This window comes from Prenolepis imparis, unplaced genomic scaffold (assembly GCF_030444845.1).
Source record: "Prenolepis imparis isolate NDT839.2.m4 unplaced genomic scaffold, iyPreImpa1.0 SCAF_1, whole genome shotgun sequence".
Lineage (NCBI taxonomy): Eukaryota > Metazoa > Arthropoda > Insecta > Hymenoptera > Formicidae > Prenolepis > Prenolepis imparis.
In genome coordinates, this window is record NW_028141159.1 from 5506708 (window position 1) to 5530600 (window position 23893).

The window sequence follows — 23893 nt, forward strand, 5'->3', positions numbered from 1 at the left end:
CTTCTCTCTTGATACACTCTCCGACGCCAAATACATAAAATTATGGCTTTAATACGAAAAAGACATGATCCCCTATTCATGCTTATAACATAAAAGAAAAAATGTTTCAAAAATAGAAAAGTTTCTTGCAATTTTTTCAGATAATGTTTCACAAAGGTTATTATAAATTTCAATTGTATTTCAAATTTTTATATCGAGTATGAATAATTTAATTTTAATCAAATACGGAATTTTAAAAAAATCATTGTTTCAAACATCTATTGTATCTGTGTCCTTAAACCCGTCTTCTTAATCATTGCATTTGCATAACAAATTCCCTCAGCTTTAAACACCTAATCGCGCCTTTCTCGCATCAATCTTCCAAGACCAACATGAAGACTCGCACACAAAAGATTTTCAAGATTAACGTTAGTCCTTGTAAGAGCAAGATCCCCATGTGCATTGCCCGGAAGGAAGACTCGGCACTTGAGCATAATGTATGTGCACATCGACTTGCGACCTTTCGGCAGAAGGCGAGCTGCGGCAGGTTAGACGTACAGGGGGGAGAGGACAAGGGAGGAGACGGGGAGAAAGACGGTTGATACGTACGAAACCCTGCATAGTAGTAGCGCAGAGAAGGGAAGGCCATCTCATGCGCGTTCGGGGGACAAATTATTTCCCCATTTTATGACCCGCTAAAATATAAATCAAGTTCTAAATTAAATTCCTCACCCCGCACACAAGCCTACGTGGCGAACTATAACGAGCATTTTATAACGCGCGCGTGTGTGCGTGCATCAGGTCGCTGGCGGAGGGATGGAAAACACTCTCTCGCGGAAGGGCGTGGACGAAGAATAGCACACGTGTGTGTGTGTGTATATATGTATATATATATATATTGTATATATATATATGTATATATATATTCCGGTGGGATGTACTTTGGGGGGTATCTACGTACAAGGCTGTCGAGCGATGCGCCATCGATGCGGCCTTTTTCACCTCTCTCAACGTCGCCGCTACTTTTTGCGAATTCCGCCCGAGAATGCCAGACAAGAAAGCGCCCCGACACTGCTGCCGACACGGGGGCAGGGGTTCGATTTAAAAAAATTACTGCGCGAGGTAGAACGGGCTTGAAGGCTCTTCTTCTTCCTCGATCGAATCTCTATCGTGTCGAAAACACGTGTGAATCTACATGCTTGCATCGTTTGCTTTCGCTACTTTTTATCTGCTGTGAAGAAGATTGACATTTCGCTTTCACGACAAAATAAAAATGATAACTAACGCCGCAGCAATTGTTTTGATTGTTGAATACTTTTGTAAAAATTTTTTAATATAATCTATTTAATATTTTATATAAAAAGATAAGGTTGTGTTTGTGTGTGTGATGTATATACAATGTACATTAAAAAAGAAAATACATTAAATTTGAGATTTAATTCATCAAAATACTTTTCACATATTTAGAATTTTTTTACAAAGTGTATTATTCTCCTATAACATGTTATATAACTGTGATTCTAATTATTCGATAACGGAAATAAGTTTTTTGATGCGAACATTTTTGTTTCGTCACATACGAAGAAGTCCAAGCGCCCGCGGCAGAATGTCTTACATTAATATTAAACATGAGCTACGGTTAGAGGACGACGTGATAAGATCCTCCTTAAATTCGTATTATATTGCTGCACGGCGCGCAAAATCTGGCGATAATATAACCGCTTATGCATAGTTTCTCGGCTCGGGCCGAAGTTCATCCAACTTTAACTTAATCTTAACTAACGTAGCGATGGAGAGCCTCGACTACTGCCGTTGGGACCGATCAGGAGGACTTTGGAATTCGGGCTGCAATGGGGAAGACAAGGACGTGAAAAAACGGGACTTTCGCAGTAGTTGGGATCCAATACCCGCATAGTTCCGTACTAACTTTAATTTGCCGTATATTCTTATTCCACATTGCGGGATCGCCCAAAGACCAATTGGGTGTTACATTCTATTTTATTATTTTCTAGTTTTTTATTATTTTCAATGCTATCTCTCTCGTTATTATTTTTTATTTATATAAAACACTAGATGTTACTTTGATTTATTTTTGATTTCATTAACGGCGTACAAAATAAATTATAAATAGTTGTTATTTCATGCAAGAGATTTTTCTCACGAGCGATAGTGTACATTTTTAGTACATTTTTAGAAATTTTCCCGTTGTATGTATGATAGAAAGTTAGGAAAATCGTGAGCGAGATATCTGGTATCGAATGTTTGGCAAGAGCTGCAAGAAAAATATGCGAGTCAGGTACGCGATGTTATCCATTAAATTTCTACCTCCAAAAGGTTATTCACCGATGCATACCAAACAGCAAAAACAATATCGTCGAATCGCCAACAACAACGTTAAGCATGCAATGCAATTCCAATCGATATAAAAGTGAAACAAAAAAAATGGTGGCATGGATTAGAGAGTTGTTTTGCGTAACTCGTGCGGCATAACTCGAATATGTAAAGAGATCGATTTTCACATTCTTTTTTTTATCAGATATATTCGGAATAAAAAAAATGGCATGAAGAGGATAAATTTTTATTTTACATTTGACATTCCTTTTTTAAATCTATGTCTTATATATTTCAATTAACGATTTTGCCCATTATTGCTCTCTCTTTATTCACGACGTTGCAAATTTGATGCGCTTTAAATCATCCGGTGCGATTCACCCTTGTGCTTGCCGAGGACAACGAATTAACTGACGTCTCCGTAAGAAATTGGTCGTGGTGCGATTAGAAGACAAAACCAGTGTAATAACCCCGCCACGGTACTGCCGGAGACAACGAGAAATAAATAGAATTACGACAGAAGGGTAGGAAGCATTTGTGCGCGAAGATAGAGAAAGGGATAAAGAAAGGAAAAAGAGGAGGTGGATGAAGAGAAGGTAAAGCGGAGAAAGCGAGAGAGAGGAAGAGAGAGAGAGGACTCAAGAAATTCTCTAAAGCTGGCAAAGTGCCGTCGCAGTGAATTCAGGGGCAGTCTTTAACTGTGTAGCGAAAGCGACGTCGCCCTCTCTTGGGAGCTAACCCTCGCACCCCCCCCGTTTCCGTCGTTCACGGTGCGCGACCTCTCCCAGATAATTAAACGAAATTCATTTACATAGCTCGAGTAATACGGGGTCGCGCGGCTGTACGACGACGCTGTGAAAAGAGGAGAAAGAGAGAGCCGATCGGGGGGAACGAAGAGAGTTTTAACTCGAAAAGAGGAGAAGGTGTGTGCAAGAGCGAAACGAAAGAGAGGGAGGCAGAAGGAAAGCCAGAGAATCGGGTTTATAGTGGAGCACCCTACTGTATCTTTCCCCTTTCTCTCTCTCTCTCTCTCTCTCTCTCTTTTGCCTTTCTTCGCTCTTCTCCCCTTCCTCGGGAAAACTCCTACGAGCGCACCACCCACTTTTGATTTTCGTTTATGTCGCGAAAACTGCCACTATATATCAAACGGTCCCGCTACAATCACCCCCTTCGACCGACGACGTGCTCCATTCATGCAAACTCTGGGAAGGATTCCGCGAAACCACTGTGAAAATTTCATCGGAACGAGAAAGAGAGAGAGAGAGGGGACGAAAGAACCCGTGGGAAAACGAGTCGGCACGAGATGAAAATTAACGCGCAGCCCGCTCCAGGTAATGCCGATGAGATCTGAATTTTCAAGCGATATCGCGCGATAACTTTCTATGCTCAGTTAATTAGTTAACTCGCGCGATTGGCCGACAATTAATCGAGTTTGAGTTACCTTTGTTCATAGCCAGCATATTAATTAATTGTGAACTTCTGTAATAATTTTTTCTCGCGTACTACCGGACCGTGATAATGCACCTATTTGCGAAAGCAAGTAATGTGAAATGAACGATGAATATATTTAAACTATATGTATATCGATATTGTGCGTTATTTTATCGGAATGATTTCATACATGTTAAAGTTGAGTATTTTTTATCGGTTTTCGTTTTGGAACGTTGTTTATTTTAGAAAAATAGGAAAAAAATTTGAAACTATCAAAACATAACAGCTGTTATTGGGCGAGAATTTATCCATCAATATCGGTTGCACATGCCCGTTTACGAAGTTTATTATTTTAAGATATACATTGGTTTATACAAGTCACACATTGAATACTATTGAAGCTGTTTGCACTATCGCTCTTTTAAAATATCCCCAAATTCTCTCCTACTGTGTATATTAATCAACACGGTGTAAAAAGAGACAAAACATTTGCAGAAATCCGTATGAAAGCGTTATTCCTGAATTTTATTAACATGAAAGATTACCTGCAGAGCTGAGGCGGGATTAATCTAAACATGGTTGTATAAAAATGAAAAAACAAGATTCGGTAGTTTTTATCAATTATAATATGTGTCTACCTTGAATCCAAATATACACGAAAAATAGTTTTTTATATTTCTTTTAAATTAAATCAAAAATTATAATGATTACATCGCAGATATAGAAAAATATATAATGTATGATTTTTAGAGATTAACTAATCTAGAATAACAAAATTATTTCATTATTTATTGCTTGAGAAATGTGTATATTTCAATAGAATGTATATATGTTAATATAATTTATTTATATTATATGTTTTATGTATCATATTAACTCTCGAGAAGAAATAATCGCTCACTAGCTGTTGCCAGACATATCGTTTACTTCGACTCCTGACTGTGCGAAATGAATCTCGGTATGCTTAAGAGTATTATTGATAAGTGAAAAAAATGGACAGTCTGTATTACGCGTATTATGAATAAACGTTGAGGTAAAACATCGAGAAGAAAAGTAAAAATATATTGGACTGAGGCAGATGTCTATGTAATTGTATGCTATCTCTTCAAAGCTCAGTAAACTTTGATCCCTTTGCTCAGCCAATACTGTTCTCCTTCTCGGCTGTCTCGTTTAACATCTAACGCATCAACATTGTCTGTTCTTTGATCGGTACATCTATACGTCCGCAAGAAACTTTATCCGAAGTGATTTAAAAATATTAAAGATTCGAGAATCTGAAGACTTCGAGGAACGGTAGATGCAAAATCATCTTACTTAGTCTCGAGGATTCAAAGATTTTAAAAATCAAGCAATTTGCGATAAAGTTCAGATTGTACAAATTTAAAGATCTAAAGATCTTAAATTCTAAATTTCTCTAAATCTAAAGATATAATGTACACAAATCAAGAGATTGTATTTATGCAAAAAATAAGGAGTTCGGAGTTTAAATTTGGATGAATTTCAATCTTCAAGGATGTCAATCAATTTAATCAATTTGCGTCTAAATGAAAAATTAATAGTTTAAAGATATGAAAAGTGAATAACCATCAAATCAAGAACACAATAATCAAAACGCTCTTTCTATTAATTTGAATATGATTAAATTAGGATTGTTACCTACAGATAATGATAAAAAATATTTAAAAGAAGAACTGAATTTCAAACATTCATATCTCTCTCTTTTTCTCTCTCTTTCTCTTCTTCAATACTTCTAAGTCAGTGTAATTATCTCTAATGTTAAATATATAAATGTATGATTAAATCATTGTCACATTATAATAACTTTGTTACGAAGGTGATATAATATTATAATTTATAATAGTACGTTTAAGTTTATGGATTTCGTACGTTATTTGACATATAAGTCATTTCATACTATATTACTTATTGTTAGTATTTTTACCGTCATGATTGTAAATTATATTCCAGTTACATTTATTATTATCTATAGCATGCAATCGATTGAGGAAATTATAATTAAAATACACAAATAAATCTTAATATTCTCGATTAATTTTAAATACACACTTTTCTCATTAGAATGTTTTACCACGATGTTTTACCTTAACGTCTATCCGTACGCATAATATAGACAGTCCATTTTTTTCACTTATCAATAATACTCTTAAGCCAAGATTTACTTCGCACAGTCAGGAGTCAAAGTAAACGATATGTCTGGCAACGATTAGTGAGAGATTATTTCTTTTCAAAATTATTTCTTTTGATGTAATACATAAAACTTACAATATGAATAAATTTGATTAAAATACACACATTTCTCAAGCAATAAATAATAAAATAATTAATAAAAAAAGTGTGTATTTCTAATTTTAAATATACTTTCTATGAAAGAATGTTTCTACAAAAGAAGCTAGTCTAGTTAACAGAATTTTAAACATCAAAATTTACAAAAAAATGCGAAGAGAAGGTAATATTTTAGCATTATACCAAAAATCACACAGTGTTTCTTCAACTATATGAACAACATTCGCCCATTATCGAACAGGCCAGCATGTAAAAGCCGCATCCAATTATCTCGAAGCTCGTGTTCCGGTTGGCGAACCGCAAAGCTCGATTCCACTAGTAAAACAGCGAAAAAGAAATATCCCTTTTCATCTATAAAAATCCAGCCGAATTGCCGGCGTGCCTGGCGCGAATATATACGCATCGTCTTGTCGCTACAAATGAAATTCATGAAACCGACATACGTGCCGGAACCGGCCGGCCACTCTGCCAGTCTCGCAATGCAAACATTCCGGCGTGCCAATAAAAGGGAGAACAGAGGAAAAGGGTGACGCGCGGGGATGAAAAGGGGAAGGGAGGAAGGGGGAGGAAGGACGGACGCGGCCTCGGGCGTAAAGAGGAAAAATTCGAACACCTCGACGGGAAGTGGAGCGACACACGCGGGAAAACGGGAAATAGAGAGAGAGAAAGGGAGAGAGAGAGATGCGCTTTATGAGCGGCGGGCATCTGCATGGCTTCTCCATTGTTATCTCCGACAATAAAAGCCGAATCCCGGTTGCGAATGTTGCATCGCCGCGCATCGCCGTTCTTGTTGTTGTTGTTGTTATGTTGTTACTGCTCCTGCTGTCGCGTGCGCGCGCGCGCGTTTAATCTTCATACTTCGAGATTGCATTGCTACCACTGCTACCACTGCAGAGTTCAGGATAATTGAATGTACCTTCGTTTGATGACTTTATGCCATTTCCACGGCGTAAACTGCGCTCATTTAGGGACCGGTCTCTCGTTTCGGAGAGAGAGAATTTCGTGATAACTGTCGAATTAGAGAAAATAGTGCGATATCCTTGTCTTGACCGACTACGAGAAAGAATACTAGTGCGAGTAGAGAAACAACAAAGTGAACTCGAAGCGAGAGACTTCGGTTTGAGGCCGATCCTCTTTCTGTTGACACGAGCAAATGTTGAAACGTTCGATATATCAGAAATTCACTGACTCGATCAGGTTTCTAGTTTTCCGTTTATTTGCGTCTTTGGTTATTTGGACTATTTGGCTAGAAATATCATACGGTGAACTAAAGTTATAGATAGCAAAAAAGTGATCATTTAGCTCCGTTTCGCTTTAGAAAGTATCAAATGTATATATTTTTCTATTATTTTATATAACATTTTAAAGAAAGCACTCTTTTTCTTCTTCTTCTTTAACAATTACTTTTAAAAAATATAATCTTTGTTATCAAATAAATTTCTTTGAATGAAATTTAATGTAACATTTCGACATCTTAAAGTACTGTCTGATAATTTAGATATCTATTACAATATTGCTCAAATTTGCGTCTGCTGCCAAAGAAACAGCCAATGATAACTGATGTGCGCGTCCTGCTTGGATTATTGTAGACAGTGAGTGATGGGCTTCGATCCCATCCCCTTCGCGTTCGCTATGCACGGGGAAGCTAAAGTGGTCAAATAAAACACCCTTCTCCGTTCGTTGCTATATCGCAAAGTTTTATGATCGCGCCGCGCCAAATATTTTAAGCGAGGGTAAATTCCGTGCATTTTTCAAAAATCATGTAGAAGCAACGGTTATGAGACATTTATATGAAATGCATCTCGCAAAAGAGACGATGTCACTATAAAACGCACAGCTTTTATAAAAATTAAATAAGGAACTTATGAAATTAAATCCTCTTTCTTTTCCACTCTCTCTCCCTCTCTTTCTCTCTCTTGCAAAAATAAATTCACAATCATATTAATTGTATATTAATTTTCTATTTTTATAATTTATCCATCTACAAGCTGTGTATTTATAAATTTAAAGATAAATTATAAGAAAAGATGAGAAATGCTACTTTTTCCTTTACAAAAATCATCATTTTTTCTGTACACTACTTGTACTTTCTAATATCTTCACGTCGTTTATGGTCCAAGTGGTCCTATCACGAAATAATATCTCGTTGTTCCGGGAGATACGAACTGGTAACCGATATCTCTTCCGCAAATGTCGATTGCCGGGAACAAATAGCACAGGAGGAACGAACAAATTAGCATCGACCGCCGAAGAAACGCCAAATCGATCCAGCGGGCAACCGACACTCGCGCGATCTGGCAGCTTGAGTTGTAGTGGACAGTGAGTGATTGGTAGCGATCCTCTTTTCCGATCTCCCGGCAGCCGCGTGGAAAATGGGAAATGCGGTCGAAAGCGTTCGCCGGGGGTCGTCCCGCGGGTTCGTCCCGCGGGTTCGTTGTATTCAACCGAATGCGAAACTGCAGCGGCCGGTGTTTACTGCGGAGAGACGTCCCGGCAACCCCCGAAGTGTAACCCGAAGGCAGGCACAAGCTGTGGCCACGGCGGAAGGAAAAACATCTCGAGGACGAGGCGAGATCCTGAAGAATTAGAGGAAGGAGAGCCAAGACGCGGGGGAGAAGGAGGAGGTAAGGATGGAGCAGGGCCATTTGCCGGAACGTGCGGAAGAAACGCCGGGCAACAGCCGGGAGAAAAGGTGAAACGGTGACGTCGGGACGGACGGATGGACCGCATCGACGGAAAAGAAACAAAGGGAGCGTGGCTAGGAGGGCGCGGACGTGATGAGTTTAAGGAAAGTTACAAGGAACGGGGAGACGCGCGCGCGGGGGAGAGAAGGCAATAAGGGAATACCGCCGAAAGAAACAACAACGGAGAGGCGGCCGAGAAAGTAATAGGAAGATAGAAATACCGAAAGGAACCGCTTTCTTCTCCGCGGCATATTTTGCGCGCGGTTACGAGATACCCCTGTGTTTCATAAAGCGAATTGGATTTCGCGAATTGTTTCATCCTGGCAATGAATATTAGGCAATACCGCGAAAGTAAGCCGGTCGTCCATTTTTGCGAGAGAGAGAGGGGGGGGAGGGAAATTGAAATTTATTATGATGACGTGCTGACGATCGGATTTTCTCTTAATATATATCTAACATATTTTTTTCTACCATTTTTTAATATTATTTTTTAATTTAATTTAATTATATATTTTGTAGGAAGAAACAATATTGTGTGTTGCGTGCTTTTTTTTATAGAGAATTTGATTCAATTCGAAAAATATTTACGATTTTATCAGACACGTTTTTTTCATCGTTGAGGATAAATGGCATGTATGCTTTGATCCGAAAATAACATGGTTATATGTAGAAATATGACAGTGCTTCAAAAATTCATTGATACAATGCAGTAATAAAAAATCTTATTTTTGGAGCGATAAAAAATGTACAGATAAATAATAAATGGTTGGAAAGAAATTTTAATATCTCAATTTTCTCTCTAATTGTAAGTGATGCATATCAAAACCATCGGATTAAAATCGTTTTGGATTACAATGTATTTTGTACACTCTCAAACAATGCCTTCGGTTCACTTTTCCAAAGCGGACCGACAAATTGGCAGACAAGTTGCTTGAGTCGTAACGGACAGTGAGTGATTGTTAACGATTCGGTTTACGCGAACCATCCTTTATTTACACTATATACGGAACCAATCGTGCGAGTCCAATGAAACACCCTCGCTCATTCATCGTACATGCCTAAGGATTTTACGAGGGTTAAACGCTACCCTTCTCGCGCATCAGTTCAGCTTTCATTAGTATATTGGCAAAATTATTATGTTCAATGCATCATTGTCATATCATTTAAAGAGAAACGCGCGAAGAAATTTGCAAGTCAAATTGTGTACAAATAAATCATACACTCAAACATCTACTGTGAAAATGAAGAATCGCATAATCTGGTTTTACGTGAAATAATAAAGATTACAACTCTGTGTAGTCACTGGTTGCTTCTAATAGCAAAAGCTATTAGAGCTGAAGTTTATATACATTTACGTAAATACATACATAGTTGAATAAAACGAGAGAAACATAACGACTGCTTTATTGCTGTAGTATAGTAGCGCGTACTTCCGCTGTAAAACGACTTTTTCCTCGAAGGTGCACTCCTTGCCCCCGCAGAAGGGATTAAGTCAGTGGCTAGATCCGTGAGAAAGTGCATCTCGTCACGGAACTTTTAAGTAGCTGCGGAAGATACGCGAAACTACCGTGCTACATTTCTCTAGTTCCTTCAACTCACCACTTTCACTGCAATTCATCAGTAGAATGTGCAACCATGACTCAACTTTCAGTTCAAGTGTTCACCCTAGTTCTCTTGCTTATCTCTAATGATAAATTATAATATAACTATAACAATTAATTATATTAGCAACTATTAGTATGTGAAAATATTTTAATTATATCTTATATAAAAAGATAAAACTTTCTATCGAAATAAAAATACTCTATTTAATTTCTCAATGAAACATTTTTACTACTTGCACATGCTACATTTATGCGATACATGACACTATAGCTGTTCGCGATAAATTATTTTACAAAAGTTTCGCGTAAAAAAAAAAAAAAAACAATTGCCACCCAGCGAACAGACAGCGACCAACGTGATACACAAAAATTGCAAATGAAAAAGTTGCGACCCGTTGAAACTTTTTCCAGTATATTTTTCGGTATTTTGTAAAGCATAATCTATTCGCGTAGGAAGTGCGAACAGTTAATTCTTCATGATTCCACACGATTCGCAGTTTAATCGGACGCGGCCGACACACTTTTCAACCGAGTTTGTGTACAGTTGATCATAATTTTCATTTTTTTTTAATTTTTATTATTATTATTTTTTTTTTTGCCAAGTGAGACGCACAATACCGTACCGTGGAAAGGGACCGCAATGGGGCCGGTTACGATGTTGTATAAAGAAAAGAATGCGCCGCAAGCGGCCGCGTATTTCAAAGTAAATGTCTGCTGCTGCAAACGCCGCAATGTCAAATACTTTTTATTTAAACGGAAACGGCTAGTTGCCTCACTCAACAGTGCCTTTGTTAAAACTACGAATTCACGCATATACAAAATATATTCAATCTTCTTTATAGACTGATTCTTTTGCTTCATATCTCTGGACGAGCCAAAAAATTTAATGTTTTATATATATATAATTAAATGTATTGTATTGAAATATATTATATCGCTCTATTTTCATTGCATTTAAATTTGCATAAGAATTACAACTGACGATCTTTTGAATTAATAAAATTATGTTAATGAAAAGCTTAAATTTGATAAAAAAGTCGAAAAATGATTGGAAAATAATTATAAAATATAATATTACATTTTCTTTGCTTTTCGATTTGTTGAATTCGCTCAGAGTTATTATATATACCTATATTATTTACATATTTATTTCTCAAAAATAATCTAACTTTAGCGATTATATCGTGTATAGTGTCACGCTATATATCTATATATAAACTTAACAATTGAGAGAGTCAACATCCTCAAATATGTTCATATTACGTGTCTACATGTCGAGTCGCATGTTCCGTGCAAATTCGTAAAATTATATGGCGAGACATAAAGGGGATTCCATGGCGAACAAATGGAAGCCCACGACGGAAATCAAACTTTCATCGCGGAAATGTTGAGAATTTGGAAAGCGACATCAGAGGAATTCGCAAGATCGTTACAGGATCGAGTGAGCTGCTCGAGTGCGAGTCCTGACTAGGATATTAGGTGATGCTTACCAGAAGAACGGGCAATAAAGGTCGTACGAGGGAACCTAATTCGAGTCGGCGAAGGAGAATATCCGGAAATAAAAAGAATTTTAGCGGATATTCTCTCGTGCGAATCGTCGGAGAGTTTCATCGAATGGTATAGCTCGATTTTAAATCGCTCTAATGCGCGATTATCCTTGTCCTCACTAATAAATATTAGGGTAAACTAAAAAGAATAGTTTCAGATTGTTTCAGTATTGAGTTTTCATCAATCCTTATTTATCATTTATTATTTCATTCAAAGGTAAAGATTTTCTAGATTAATTTATAATCTATATATACATATACACATGTACATAAAATTTATCTCATCTCTATGTTTAAAAATTTAAATATGCACTTCTTCTCGTACAGTATTTGTTTTATTATCGTGAAAGACATTTGGAAAATTAATTTTTGTACCAATTTCGTACACAATATTTTTGCCGAAGCAAATTATTTTGAGAATGACCGTTCTCAATTTGTCTATTACTCTTGCAATAATATTTGGACACTGTACACCGCGAGATTTAATTTCTTTAAATTAGTTTCACAAGATCCGCTACTCGTGTTACCATTATCTCTTCTGTGTACGTGAAGCGACGTCGGAGATATGACTCCGCTGTAATAATATCTAGCATGATTTAGCGGTAACGCTTGGGGCCAACCGCAACGTGCCACCGTAAAGTGCACAGACGGTTACACGAGTCCCTTTGATCCATGCGTGTAAGGACGGCAAGAGTTGCGCATCGCCAACTCGACTGTTCCTAGATCATAGACTTTCTATTCAGGATGGCAAGAACGAAGGAAATGAGATAAGATTATCGTAAAGTATTTTTACGACGTTGCACACAAGAATTTTTTCTTAAATAATTTTTGCTCAATATACAAATTCACGCAACATTGATTTTCACACACACACACACATACCGTTTTATAACATAATATTATTAGACAGGAATAACGAAAATATAGAACTGTAAAATATCTATCCCGAGACAATCCTTCAATAAAATAATTCTATTTAAGTAATTTTATTTTCTAATCTTATACCATTCCAAAATATTAATACTTTTCGAAACGCAATTGTACGGCGAAATTTCCAAGGATCTTCCGAAAAAGGGCACTTTCGCGCCCGCGAAAAACATGGCACGTGTCCGAAACTCGGTTTCGGCGGCGAACTCGTTCCCGATTGATTCGTTCGATTAACGTTCCGAATATCGCCGCACGGGGGATGGCCGCGGATAACCATTCACCGAGGCTCGGTGACTCGATATTTCTCCCTCGTTTCCCTACCCCCTGGTTCCCGCGTTCGCTCGACCTCGCGTCCGCGAACCGCATCCCCCTAGTATCCCGCGCGCACACATCGAGCACGCGCTTGGTCGAGGGTGCGCCGTAACGCGGTGACATGTGGACGTCCCGAAAAAATTACGTAAATTAGTGTCAATTGCGGCCGGCGATGTTGGCGGGGGAGAGACAACGCGAAAGAGTGGAGCTGTGTGCGGAAAAGCAGGGAACGAGAGAGAGAGAGAGAGAGAGAGAAAGGGAGAACACATGGAGAGAGCTCCAGAGGGATGACACGGCGAGTCTCCTCTGCGGGTCCGCGAGAGGGATGATGAGAGCGAGGAACGATATCGTGAAGGGGAAGGGAGGGAGATGGCACAGGGTGGGCCGGTGGGACTGTACGTGATTGATGAGGCAGTGATAGCGACGGGTCTGCACTCGACACCTCGCTACTGCCACCAAACAATGCATATTCATCGGCCGTATAAATAATGCCTGTTTAATACATAAATATACATTAACGCGAGGGAGGCGCAGCAGGGACGTTGTGGGGAAGGATGATGAAGAAGAGAGGAAAAGGGGATAACACTGCAACTCGCGCTATGCCGGATAGGAGGTTTGCCGCATGCTGCAGCGGCAAACGAAGGTAATTCCTGACGACTGACCTCTCGATCGAGACGGTGCTTTTATTCCAATTTTTTTTATCGTCATTGTTCTTCATTCCGGATATTATTCTGCATTTATCTTTTTTTTTTTCGCGACGTTTCCTATAATTTTCTTGCATACTTGTTTTGACATTTCTGTTATTTAAATTGGAATCTGAATATCCTTATTTTTTTTCGCATTGTTATACATCGATATATGTTAATCATTTTGTTATTTAGAATTATTATTATTGAAATATAATAATCCCAATGTTTTAACAAGAGTCAATATTTTTTAATTAATTTATGATACTAATGGAATGACGAATAAAATATGAGTAGCAAAATATGAAAATTTCAACAATGTTAATATATATCAATATATTAAACGTTCTTTTTTGTGCCTTTGTATTAAAATTTATTAAATTGTGTAAATGGATAACTATTATATATTATGTTGTGTTAATAAAACAATATACATTACTTGCGGAAACAGGAAAATTTTTTAACAGAATTTTGCCACTTGATGTTTTAAATAAATAACAGTTTTAAATTAATGTCATAATAAATGAAAAATTATAGCACGGTGTTTTTGGCGCACAATATATCTAATGTTTCTTGCGTAATTTTTTTTCAAAAACACTTAATTTAGCCTATGTGCGCAATGAATTTTCATGTAAATGAGAAAACAATGCAATGAAATGTCATGCATATTATCGATAGATGCAATACATTCTGCGCGCAAATCGAACCAAAACTTTGTAGAATAAAAACGATCTTCTCTCTTGCGGTGTAATCTCGCGCGAAATGTCGACCGTAAAACCGGGCAAACAATTTTTCGAAATTTCGTTACGTCGCACAAATTCATACAATATTTATTCGCGAAGCAATTTTGCGGCGCCAAGTCGACGCGACGTGACGTTTTTGTTCTGCCGTGCGAAGAGTACTGTCTCATAATAAATTTAAATCTGTCGAATCGCGAATTTAAATCCGGTCGTATGATCGGACGGGTTTTCAATTTTTTTTTTCTGTTGTCATTTATCACGGATTAAGCGTCCATTTATCATCAGGCGCGATGTCTGATGAACGACTTCGCGACTGTGTGTGTACACAATATTATGCGGCGTATTATCGACGGTATGGTAATAAGTTTCTTATAAGATTCGCGGTGTCGCATTTTAGATGAATTTCCGGCAACGATAACATGTTTTGCGTGGAACGCAAAGTATATTCGTTTATCGTAGCTAAACGTCCCGATTAAACAAAGAGCACAGGGAGAAGAGATATTAAAGGAGATATCTTTTTTTAAATATTCTTTTCTATGATTCTCTTTCTTTTTGCGCATAATTTTGCTATTATAAATTAATAATAAATTATACTTCATTCACTTTTGCTCTAATATAATTTAATTATTATTTATTTTTGTCGGCACCTAATATACTCAGCTCTTAAAAAGAGGACGATCCTTATCATTTATCATGCGGATTTGCGTGTCTTGTCTTCAGTACCTCGAATTTATTATCGGTCGTTGCCGACACGCAAATCTAACGTATTAAACATGCAGTTCGACACGCCGTCGCGCGATATACTTTTTGATATTTGTATCATTTATATAAATGAGTAATATACATATGCATACAGATAGTTATTAGTATATTACTAATTTTATTGAATTTTTTTATTACAAGTTATAATTTTTTTTTCTAACATAAATCTTGAAATCAATGAAAATAATTGCATTATCGTCATTAAAAACTGTAGTAATTAAACGTAATAAAATATTGGGAATCTAAAACATATAAATAACTTTATTTTCAGTTATTAAAGTTATTATTTCAGTAAAGTTATTATTTCCTCCATAAATATCCGTTATAAAACGCACTTCATAAAACGAAACACTGTAACATCGCGATGAGCATATTTTCCTCCTTGGAAACCAGTTGCTTAGATCGAGCCGGGAAATTCTCGCTGTAATGTCCGGAGTTAATTCGGGAAGCCGTCGTGGGAGAGAGTGCCTTGGCTTCATCGCCGAGGGCGGTTGCCGCAAAATTGGATATCGGAAAGGAAAATGTGAAGCCAAGACAAAAAGAAATCGAGACTGACACGGATTCTTGTTGCCAGATTCGCATTATCTGTCTCAATTCTATTTCGAGGGTGATAGAATAACAATTGTCTGTGACGTTAACATAATAGTTTTGATTTCTCTCTGCGTTTCCTGATGATAGTACATCAGAGATTTCGATTGAATCTCTACTGTGATTTTTTTTGTTAATCATAAAGAGACCATTTAAAAACACAATGTAATAAAACTATAATACCGATATTAAAATCGATATAAAAGAGCGCGAAATATTTCTTATTTTTCTATAATATTTCAATAGAAGATCTTTATCGTTAACATGCCAGATATTCAGGTTCTAAATCGTCTATATAATAAGTTTATTGTCAAAATGTGAGACAACGATTGTAATCAACGCAATTTTTTCATATCGACGCCGAAAAGAACAAAGATTGAACGCTAACGCAATATACGACGACAACGTCAACGCATGCACCGCCGTAACTTTCGAGCTCGGTCACACGAGTAAATTACATCCGAATGACAACAGTAGCTGCACCGATATCGTGGCGGGATGTCGCTTGGATCCGATTGTATCACGGTACAGCGAACGCGCGAGCGATTTAATTTCGCGGGATCGCTCGTCGCGTAAATAAATTGGTGTGCCAACTTCAAAAAAGGCGTCATTATTCTAAGCAAGTGTTTACACGTGCGAAAGTTTACCCGATCGACTGCACGATATAAAGGTATAATGTATATAGAACGAGGTGCAAAATTAAATTTGATAAAATTTATATATTTCTCTCTCGACTCACACACAGATGCTATCCGCCGATCCACATTCTTACAATTAGTCAAATTATTAACTCACACAAATGCAAATATTGCGGAAATCGAAATAAAAAAGCAACATAAAAACATTAGAATTTTTATTAATTTTAAAATATTGTTTTTATAAGACAATTTAATAGCCACATGCAATGTCGAATTACGATGAATTCATATATGGCAAAACATCGAGATGGTCGAAAAGAATTATGCAAGAGTATACGATAAATGAATCAAAACTTGATTAGAACCCTTTTAAATTATATTTTTTAAGCACGTCCTTTAAAATATGTTAAAATAAATTACGAGATAAAAAAATTAGATTGTTGCAAAAATTCTCTCTACAAATTAATATTATGAGTTTGTCAAAAATGTTGCGTTTTTGAAATATGGGTAAAAAAAACGTGGGTTACATCCTATGTAAAATGCAGCAGCCTCCAACCAACGTAACGACCTGTGACTGAAAACTCTGGGTTGGGAATTCGCGACGCTCGCTCGAGTCGTAGCTGCGCTTCTACATCGACCGCGCTCTCGCTATAATCAATCCATTTGAGACGAGATAGAAAGAGAGAGAGTATACGTGTGCATGTATTGTGTGTATGTAAGAGAGAAAGAGAGGGAGAGAGAGAACGAGCGCGTGTTAACGATCCACTGATCAATTAGGCTTCGCGTGCGACGCGTGCGATGCCCGGCGCTGAAGGCCGTAGAGAAGAGGAGTGCACCTCCGTTCGCGTGGCAGCGGCGTGTAACACGTGTAACACGTCGGACAGGGACGAAGAAGAAGCGTGCTCGGATCGCTGGCGTGCAGAATTACGAGAAGATCGCGTGCTAAACGATTTTGCTCTTTGCCCTCTGCGCGCGGTTCTTCCACCCTCCTCCCCTCTGCTCTCACCCCTTTGTTCTTCTTCTGTTACGGCAGTAGGGCGTCGCGTAGGACATTACAGATCGCAGGTATTGTATTATGCACGGACTTGCTATCTTCAGCGAGATCGGGTCGTGTATTTTCGGAGTTATCCTATAAACCCCGAAAAAAGTCTATGCGCTTCTTATTCGTATGCGATTTAATGATCTATGAAATTAGTGAGCGTAAAAATTTAGATTCGGATAAGTTTTTGATAGGATGCATTTATATTTCAAAAGACGAAGCTTTCCGTAAAACTCGAATTAAATTATTTATGATTGACTCGTTTGTAATTTATACGAAATTATTTATGTAAAAGACATTCCTCGCGAATGTTAAATGGCGGTGTGCATCTATATAAAAGTTAACATTTAATAGAAGACTCAATGTCATCAGACACTGTGAATTTTTAAAAGAGTTCTAGAAAAGATATTTAAAAAATGTAAAATTGCTTAAAAGAAGTATTAAAAAAAAGAACGTCAGAAAGAAAACGACATTGCGTTCCCTCGTGTGATTGAACTTCGAGTTTACGAGATTTATAGCGTGGCGTGCAAAAAATTATACTCTAGTGAGATACGATCCACCTGAACGCGGACCACGTTGTAACGTAATCGTCGCAAATTTACAGCAGGTAAACGATATCCTCTTTGTTGCTGAAGAGTGAGCTGCTGCGGTTGTCAAGCTAATAAATTTCGGATATCCATGGCTACATGTGCGCGCGAACGTGCTAGAAGCAACAATATGAACCGAGAGAAGAGAGCATAAATCATTTTAACGCCCTTCGCCTTCAATGGCTGATGCGTCCAATTTTTACATGCAACACGACGCGACGACACGGCGAGCGTCGCGCGATATATCGATAATTGCGGTTTTTATCACAATGCCACGACAACGCCCCGGCGTTGAAAATAATCGAAATTTTTCAGCAGCTCGTTATACCGTGGGCTAAACAATGCCGCGTTTATTAAACCGTTTTCGTAATATAAAACACCACCGTATCTATTGTATAGAAACGTTATCTATTGTATAGGGGACGTTAAAACGTTAATTGCACGTGAAAGTCGCGACTATGTCATCGCCGCGAAAGCATTCTTCATCATTCTTTATCTTTACTCCAAATTTAAGTACGTGGTACCAGGAGTCTATTTATATACTTATCGCTTGAATGCAAAATATAAAATGGAATCGAATCACGATAACAGTATTAATCTTCAACTTCGAGAAAATTGAACAATTGAATTTCTCAAATCTGTTTTTTGATAATATGATTTTTTTTATCTTTAGCGAGCTAATTTTCCACTCCATTTTGCACAATACTAGATTATATATATATATCTTCGAGTTGATGTTTTTTTTTGTTTGTACAGACGAAAAAAAAGAGCTCGAAATAATTCGTCCCTCCGGCGAAAGCAATTGGCATTTCGGAAAAATCGTATAAATCGCGATGAAGGAGAAAATGCGGAATCGATTGTCAAGATTCTTAATGGGCGGAAAAAAAGCAAATAAGAGAAAGGAGTGAAGTCAGTAAGATACTCGCCGATAGTTCACCGATAGTCCACCCCCGCAATTCTCTTTTCTCTTCCCTCTACTTTCTCTTCTCGTTGCGCTGCATTCTGGTGGCGCACGAGCCACCAGTATAATGCACGGAAGTCCACGGAAGAGCCCAAAAAGGAAATAAACAAATCTCTAACTGAAATCGGGAATGTGAAGTGGATGGTAGTTTAAAACGATTCGCTCTCGGCTGCTTTTCCCTGTCTCTCTTTCTCTTGCCTTTTCCGTCTCTCTCCTCCCTTCGTTCCTTCTTTTTCCCGACCGATAGTCGCATTCCACTCCCTCGGTTAGAGTAGCGCTCTTAAATATAAGAGCACATATATCACTCACTCACAAACACACACACATACACATACGTGTGCGTATACATGTATCGATATTCGGTACTTCCTATTCGGCACTCTTACATGACCCACATGAGTAGGAAGTTAAACCATACTCGAATGCGAGGCGAACTCAAGTAATACCGAGTAATACCGAGAGTCACAAATCCGTCATTTCGGAAGAACGAGCCAGCGGTTCGTGTGTTCATAAATAGCGGAACCGTCGAATCTTCCTAAAGATCTATACATGTATATACTTTACATCGCTACATTTCTGCGACGCGTTTGGAATTTTTAACGCTCTCTGCGCCATATTTGTTATATATTTTTGTTTTAATGGAATGCCAAGAGAGAGAAATAACACGATTAAATTTACATTTTACGCGAATGAATCAATTGCGCCCCGTTAATGAAACGGTAATATCCCAACTTGTAAGTTAGAGCACAAATTAAAATTGTTATCACGTGCGTTGATAAAAATAAATATTACGATAAAAGCTAATAAATTTATAAAAATATAAAACCACGTGAAAATTGATTGAAACAAATCTGTAAAATGTATGAAACGATTGAAAAGGAAATTGGATATTTTATATTTGAATACGTTTCGCAAATTCTAATATATGTACATATTCTGTGAAAAATCTGATTTTACTAATTAAAATTATCGCTTCGGGTTAATTAACGAATACATTCGTAGAATCTAAAACTCGGCAGCTCTTTATTTTTTGAAAAAAAGTACACTTCAAAAAATTTAAAATATATAATATGCCTCTTAATATTGACTGTGTGTGAGAATCATTTTTAAATTTATCGTGAAACGTTTAATTTTTATTCATGAGAAATTATAAGTCTACTTTTCTATTTGTTTTCTATATAAGTTAGAATATCGCCAAGAGTGCATAACACTTTATGAAACAATATACGAGAGAGATGCTAGATATATTTCAGAGATTTATACAATACATCGATATATCCGAACCACCGTTCGGATATATCATCCGTTTCTATTGATTCGTTCGATCTTCAGATACAAGATGCGATGTCTCTCGTATCCTCGATTATATCGCCATCGGAAGAAATGAACAGATAGAGAAGAAAATAGCTGGCGCGGTTAATTAAGCGGACTCTAGCAGAGACTAGTGCACCTTCCCTCTGGCTGAAAACCTATTAGCTCAGCTACGGGCGATCGATGCACATCTCGGTTAAACTAATCTATATTTACGGTACAAAGATTGAACCGGCAATACAATCCCAATGGAATACGTTTTCCCGATCCTAAACCAAAAATAGCATACTGAATGTTTTGATCAAAAGAAAAATCTTCCACCGTAAAAATGTTGGACGATTCATAAAATATAGATTCTACGATACCGGCTTTCATAAATATTGGAAAGCTAAAAACGAGAATTGGCTTCAGTTTATAGAAATAGTTATATCAAAAGATGACACTTTATGTCGATTCGTCTTCTGTCGTGAAATTGATCTCAAGAATGCGAATAAACGTTAATCAAGAAAATACAATACGTTAATTTTGCGCTCTAAAGTTGTCGAGAAATCCAGGATATAATAACGAGATAATCGGAGTATCATATATAAAAAAAAATCATACACAAATAGAGCAATTATAATAAGGTATAAATATAAAATTAAGAGTGTGGTCCAGAAATAGTGAGAGAACAAGAGTGTATGAATTAATACGCTTATAAATTATGTACGCGCGCAAATGCCTATCGCCCCGGCTATTAAACGCTCGACAAGCGCAGTTCCCCTTTAGTCTCGTGTAACACACTCTCATTCTCTCTCTCTCTCTCTCTCGTGTAATATCATTTCCGCATAAATCTTATAAAGCGCGCGGCTGACGCTAGGCGACGGCGGCGTGACTGGCTGGCGAGTCGCGCTTAAACCGCGAAGATGAGAGGAGCGAGATAAGAGAGGAAAAAAGCTTGCAGGGAAAATGGATGCGTCATGTACTGTAACTTACTTTGCCGCACGAGTTAATCTAACTATGAAGTTTCCCATATAAGGGCGCGCGCGCGCGCGCGGGCGCTCTCTCTCTTAAGTACTTTAAGTTAATCAATGCTAATTTCGTTCCGCTTTAGAGAGAGGCCGCGGGACGAGAGATTTACGCAATCGGGCGTATCTCTCTTCTGTGAACCGCGTTTCTTCGCGGCCCGCGCAAACTCTGTCTTGGACTACTTGCGACGTAGCTGATTAGTGTTCTTAATAATCTGGATTAAATGGCGAAAACCGTGTGACTTATTGTTCGCGCATCGCCCGGGATAAAGTTTTAACTCGGATGATAATTTTGCACCGTACAACGGGATAATGATAAGCTCCGTTGAAATGCGAAAGTTCTAGTAAGATAACTTTTGCTAATTTTCATTCAAGTACGTATTTATTAAATTAGATATGTACATTACGCATTTATTGAAAGGATGCATCTTTTAGAGATACGTATGATGGACAAAATTATATGCAGATTTTGTTTCAACTGTTCATATGTAGCTAAATTTTACGTTACTCATAATGTTATTTTAGAGCATACTTTTTGTGCAGTTAAAACGCTGACGTAATAACTAAAATATGTGTAATCATAAAAAATAAAGCTCTTTGCATAAAACGTTGATAGACATATGCAAATTAGATTTTTTGAAAAAAATTCATAACCAGAAGGAATTATGCTCGTTATTGTTATCTCGCTTGGGAGAAAAGCAGGCGTGTTTACTATTAAAAATTCAATGTAGTATTCCATTGGTTCGATCAATGTCGGTCAATGAAATCAATCAAAAAGAAAACGTACTTTCCGATAGAAAAAACAACGAATTAATATCTGAAATGAAAAATGGCTTGGCAAACGGATCATCCTATAATTATTGGGAAATGCGAAACCTGCGGTATAGGACAGTTCAAACGATTATCTTCCTCTACCTATTTCGCGTGTTGCGTCGTGGGAAACTATTAGGAAAGGAATCCCCAAAGATATACTGCACTTATATTTAAAAGTAATTAAACTCGCTGCATGTAATTCGAACTTGTGTCAAGTTTTTCTTTATATCTCCAATCTTATTCTAAATTGTTTTAAAAGTATAATTTCTTTTCTTTTCTCTCTCTCTCTCTCTCTCTCTCTCTCTCTCTCTCTCTCTCTCTCTCTCTCTCTCTCTCTCTCTCTGCTTCTTTCAAAATATGAAATGTTTGCAAAATGCTTTATTATAGATAATTTATGTATCTGTTGATTTTATTATGAATTTATTATGAAGGATAATTGAAGTTTAATTAATTGACGTAATATCGATAAATAAAACAATATACATTAACCCCTGATAACTGAAAGATTTATTCCTCATTATATATACTTTTCCTAATCTACTGCAACTTTAATTGTCAATTAATTTAAATATATAAATTATAATATATTACACACACACACACACACACACACTTTTTACACACACAATTTATAAGTATATTATATTAATCTTTCGTGCAAAATTATTACTTTGTTAAAAATTTTGTTATTTTCAGTCACACATTATAAACAATTTTTCTTAACTAAAATTTATGTACTTGGTATAACTTTTATTATTTTTATAAAACTATGTTGAATTCTCTTTTTCTCTCACAAGATTACATTTATAGACATTTTGCGAATAATATTTAGCAGATATTAAATCGTCGATACGCGAAAGAATGGGATTAATAAGAAGCGCGATTCAAGTTTCCGATAGTTCTATCATAGAATGTGAATCTATTTTCCGATGAATCTAACTGCAATTTCTATGAGCGTGGCACAGAAAAGTGGAAAATAGGAGTAAACGATATTGCGCAAACCGCTGTTATTTCCGTCGCTTTCAGGGGAAAGAATGAAGCTTGGCGAGACGGAGAGACAGGTACATCTGGGAAACAGTCACATTTTACGATCTCTCGCCGCGGGCCACGAATATCGCGAACATAAAAGCGCTGCGAGAAGAAAAAGAAGGAAAACTCGTGCGGCAGCTTTCGTTTTAAAAAACGCAGCGGATAATTGTTTTCGGATCGCTTTGAGATGGCATCGCGTCAATCTGCCTCGTCGCGTTGTCACAAACTTTGTGAAGAATTAATTCCACAGTTGAATTCGTAATTCTGGATCGGATATGCATCCTACGTATCTACGAATGCTTTATTTAATAATACAGGATCGCGGAAAATCTATCTCTTTATTGTCCACGTTTACAGGAATTTACGTACGCGTAATATTAACGATGTGAAAAGTGCTGAACCTTCTCGCTTCTATTAGATAAAAATGCCCCTGACTTAATGTATAACTATGTATAACTAAGAAGAGAGTTTAGAATGCAGATTGATAATAGTAATAACACCTTTATATAGTCTTTATATAGTATGCTCCAGATATGAATTTTTATTTTCCAGATTTTTACGGAATAATTGGGTTTTATTTTATAGCTGAATAAAAACAAAATTGAGTAATCAA

At 37.1% G+C, this 23893-nt stretch overlaps 1 protein-coding gene across 3 annotated transcripts in view; it reads right to left on the bottom strand.

Annotated features, from left to right (window-relative positions):
- Window positions 1-23893, bottom strand: part of LOC145943463 (lachesin) — a 227146-nt gene that overhangs the window by 114320 nt on the left and 88933 nt on the right. The window lies entirely within an intron of this gene.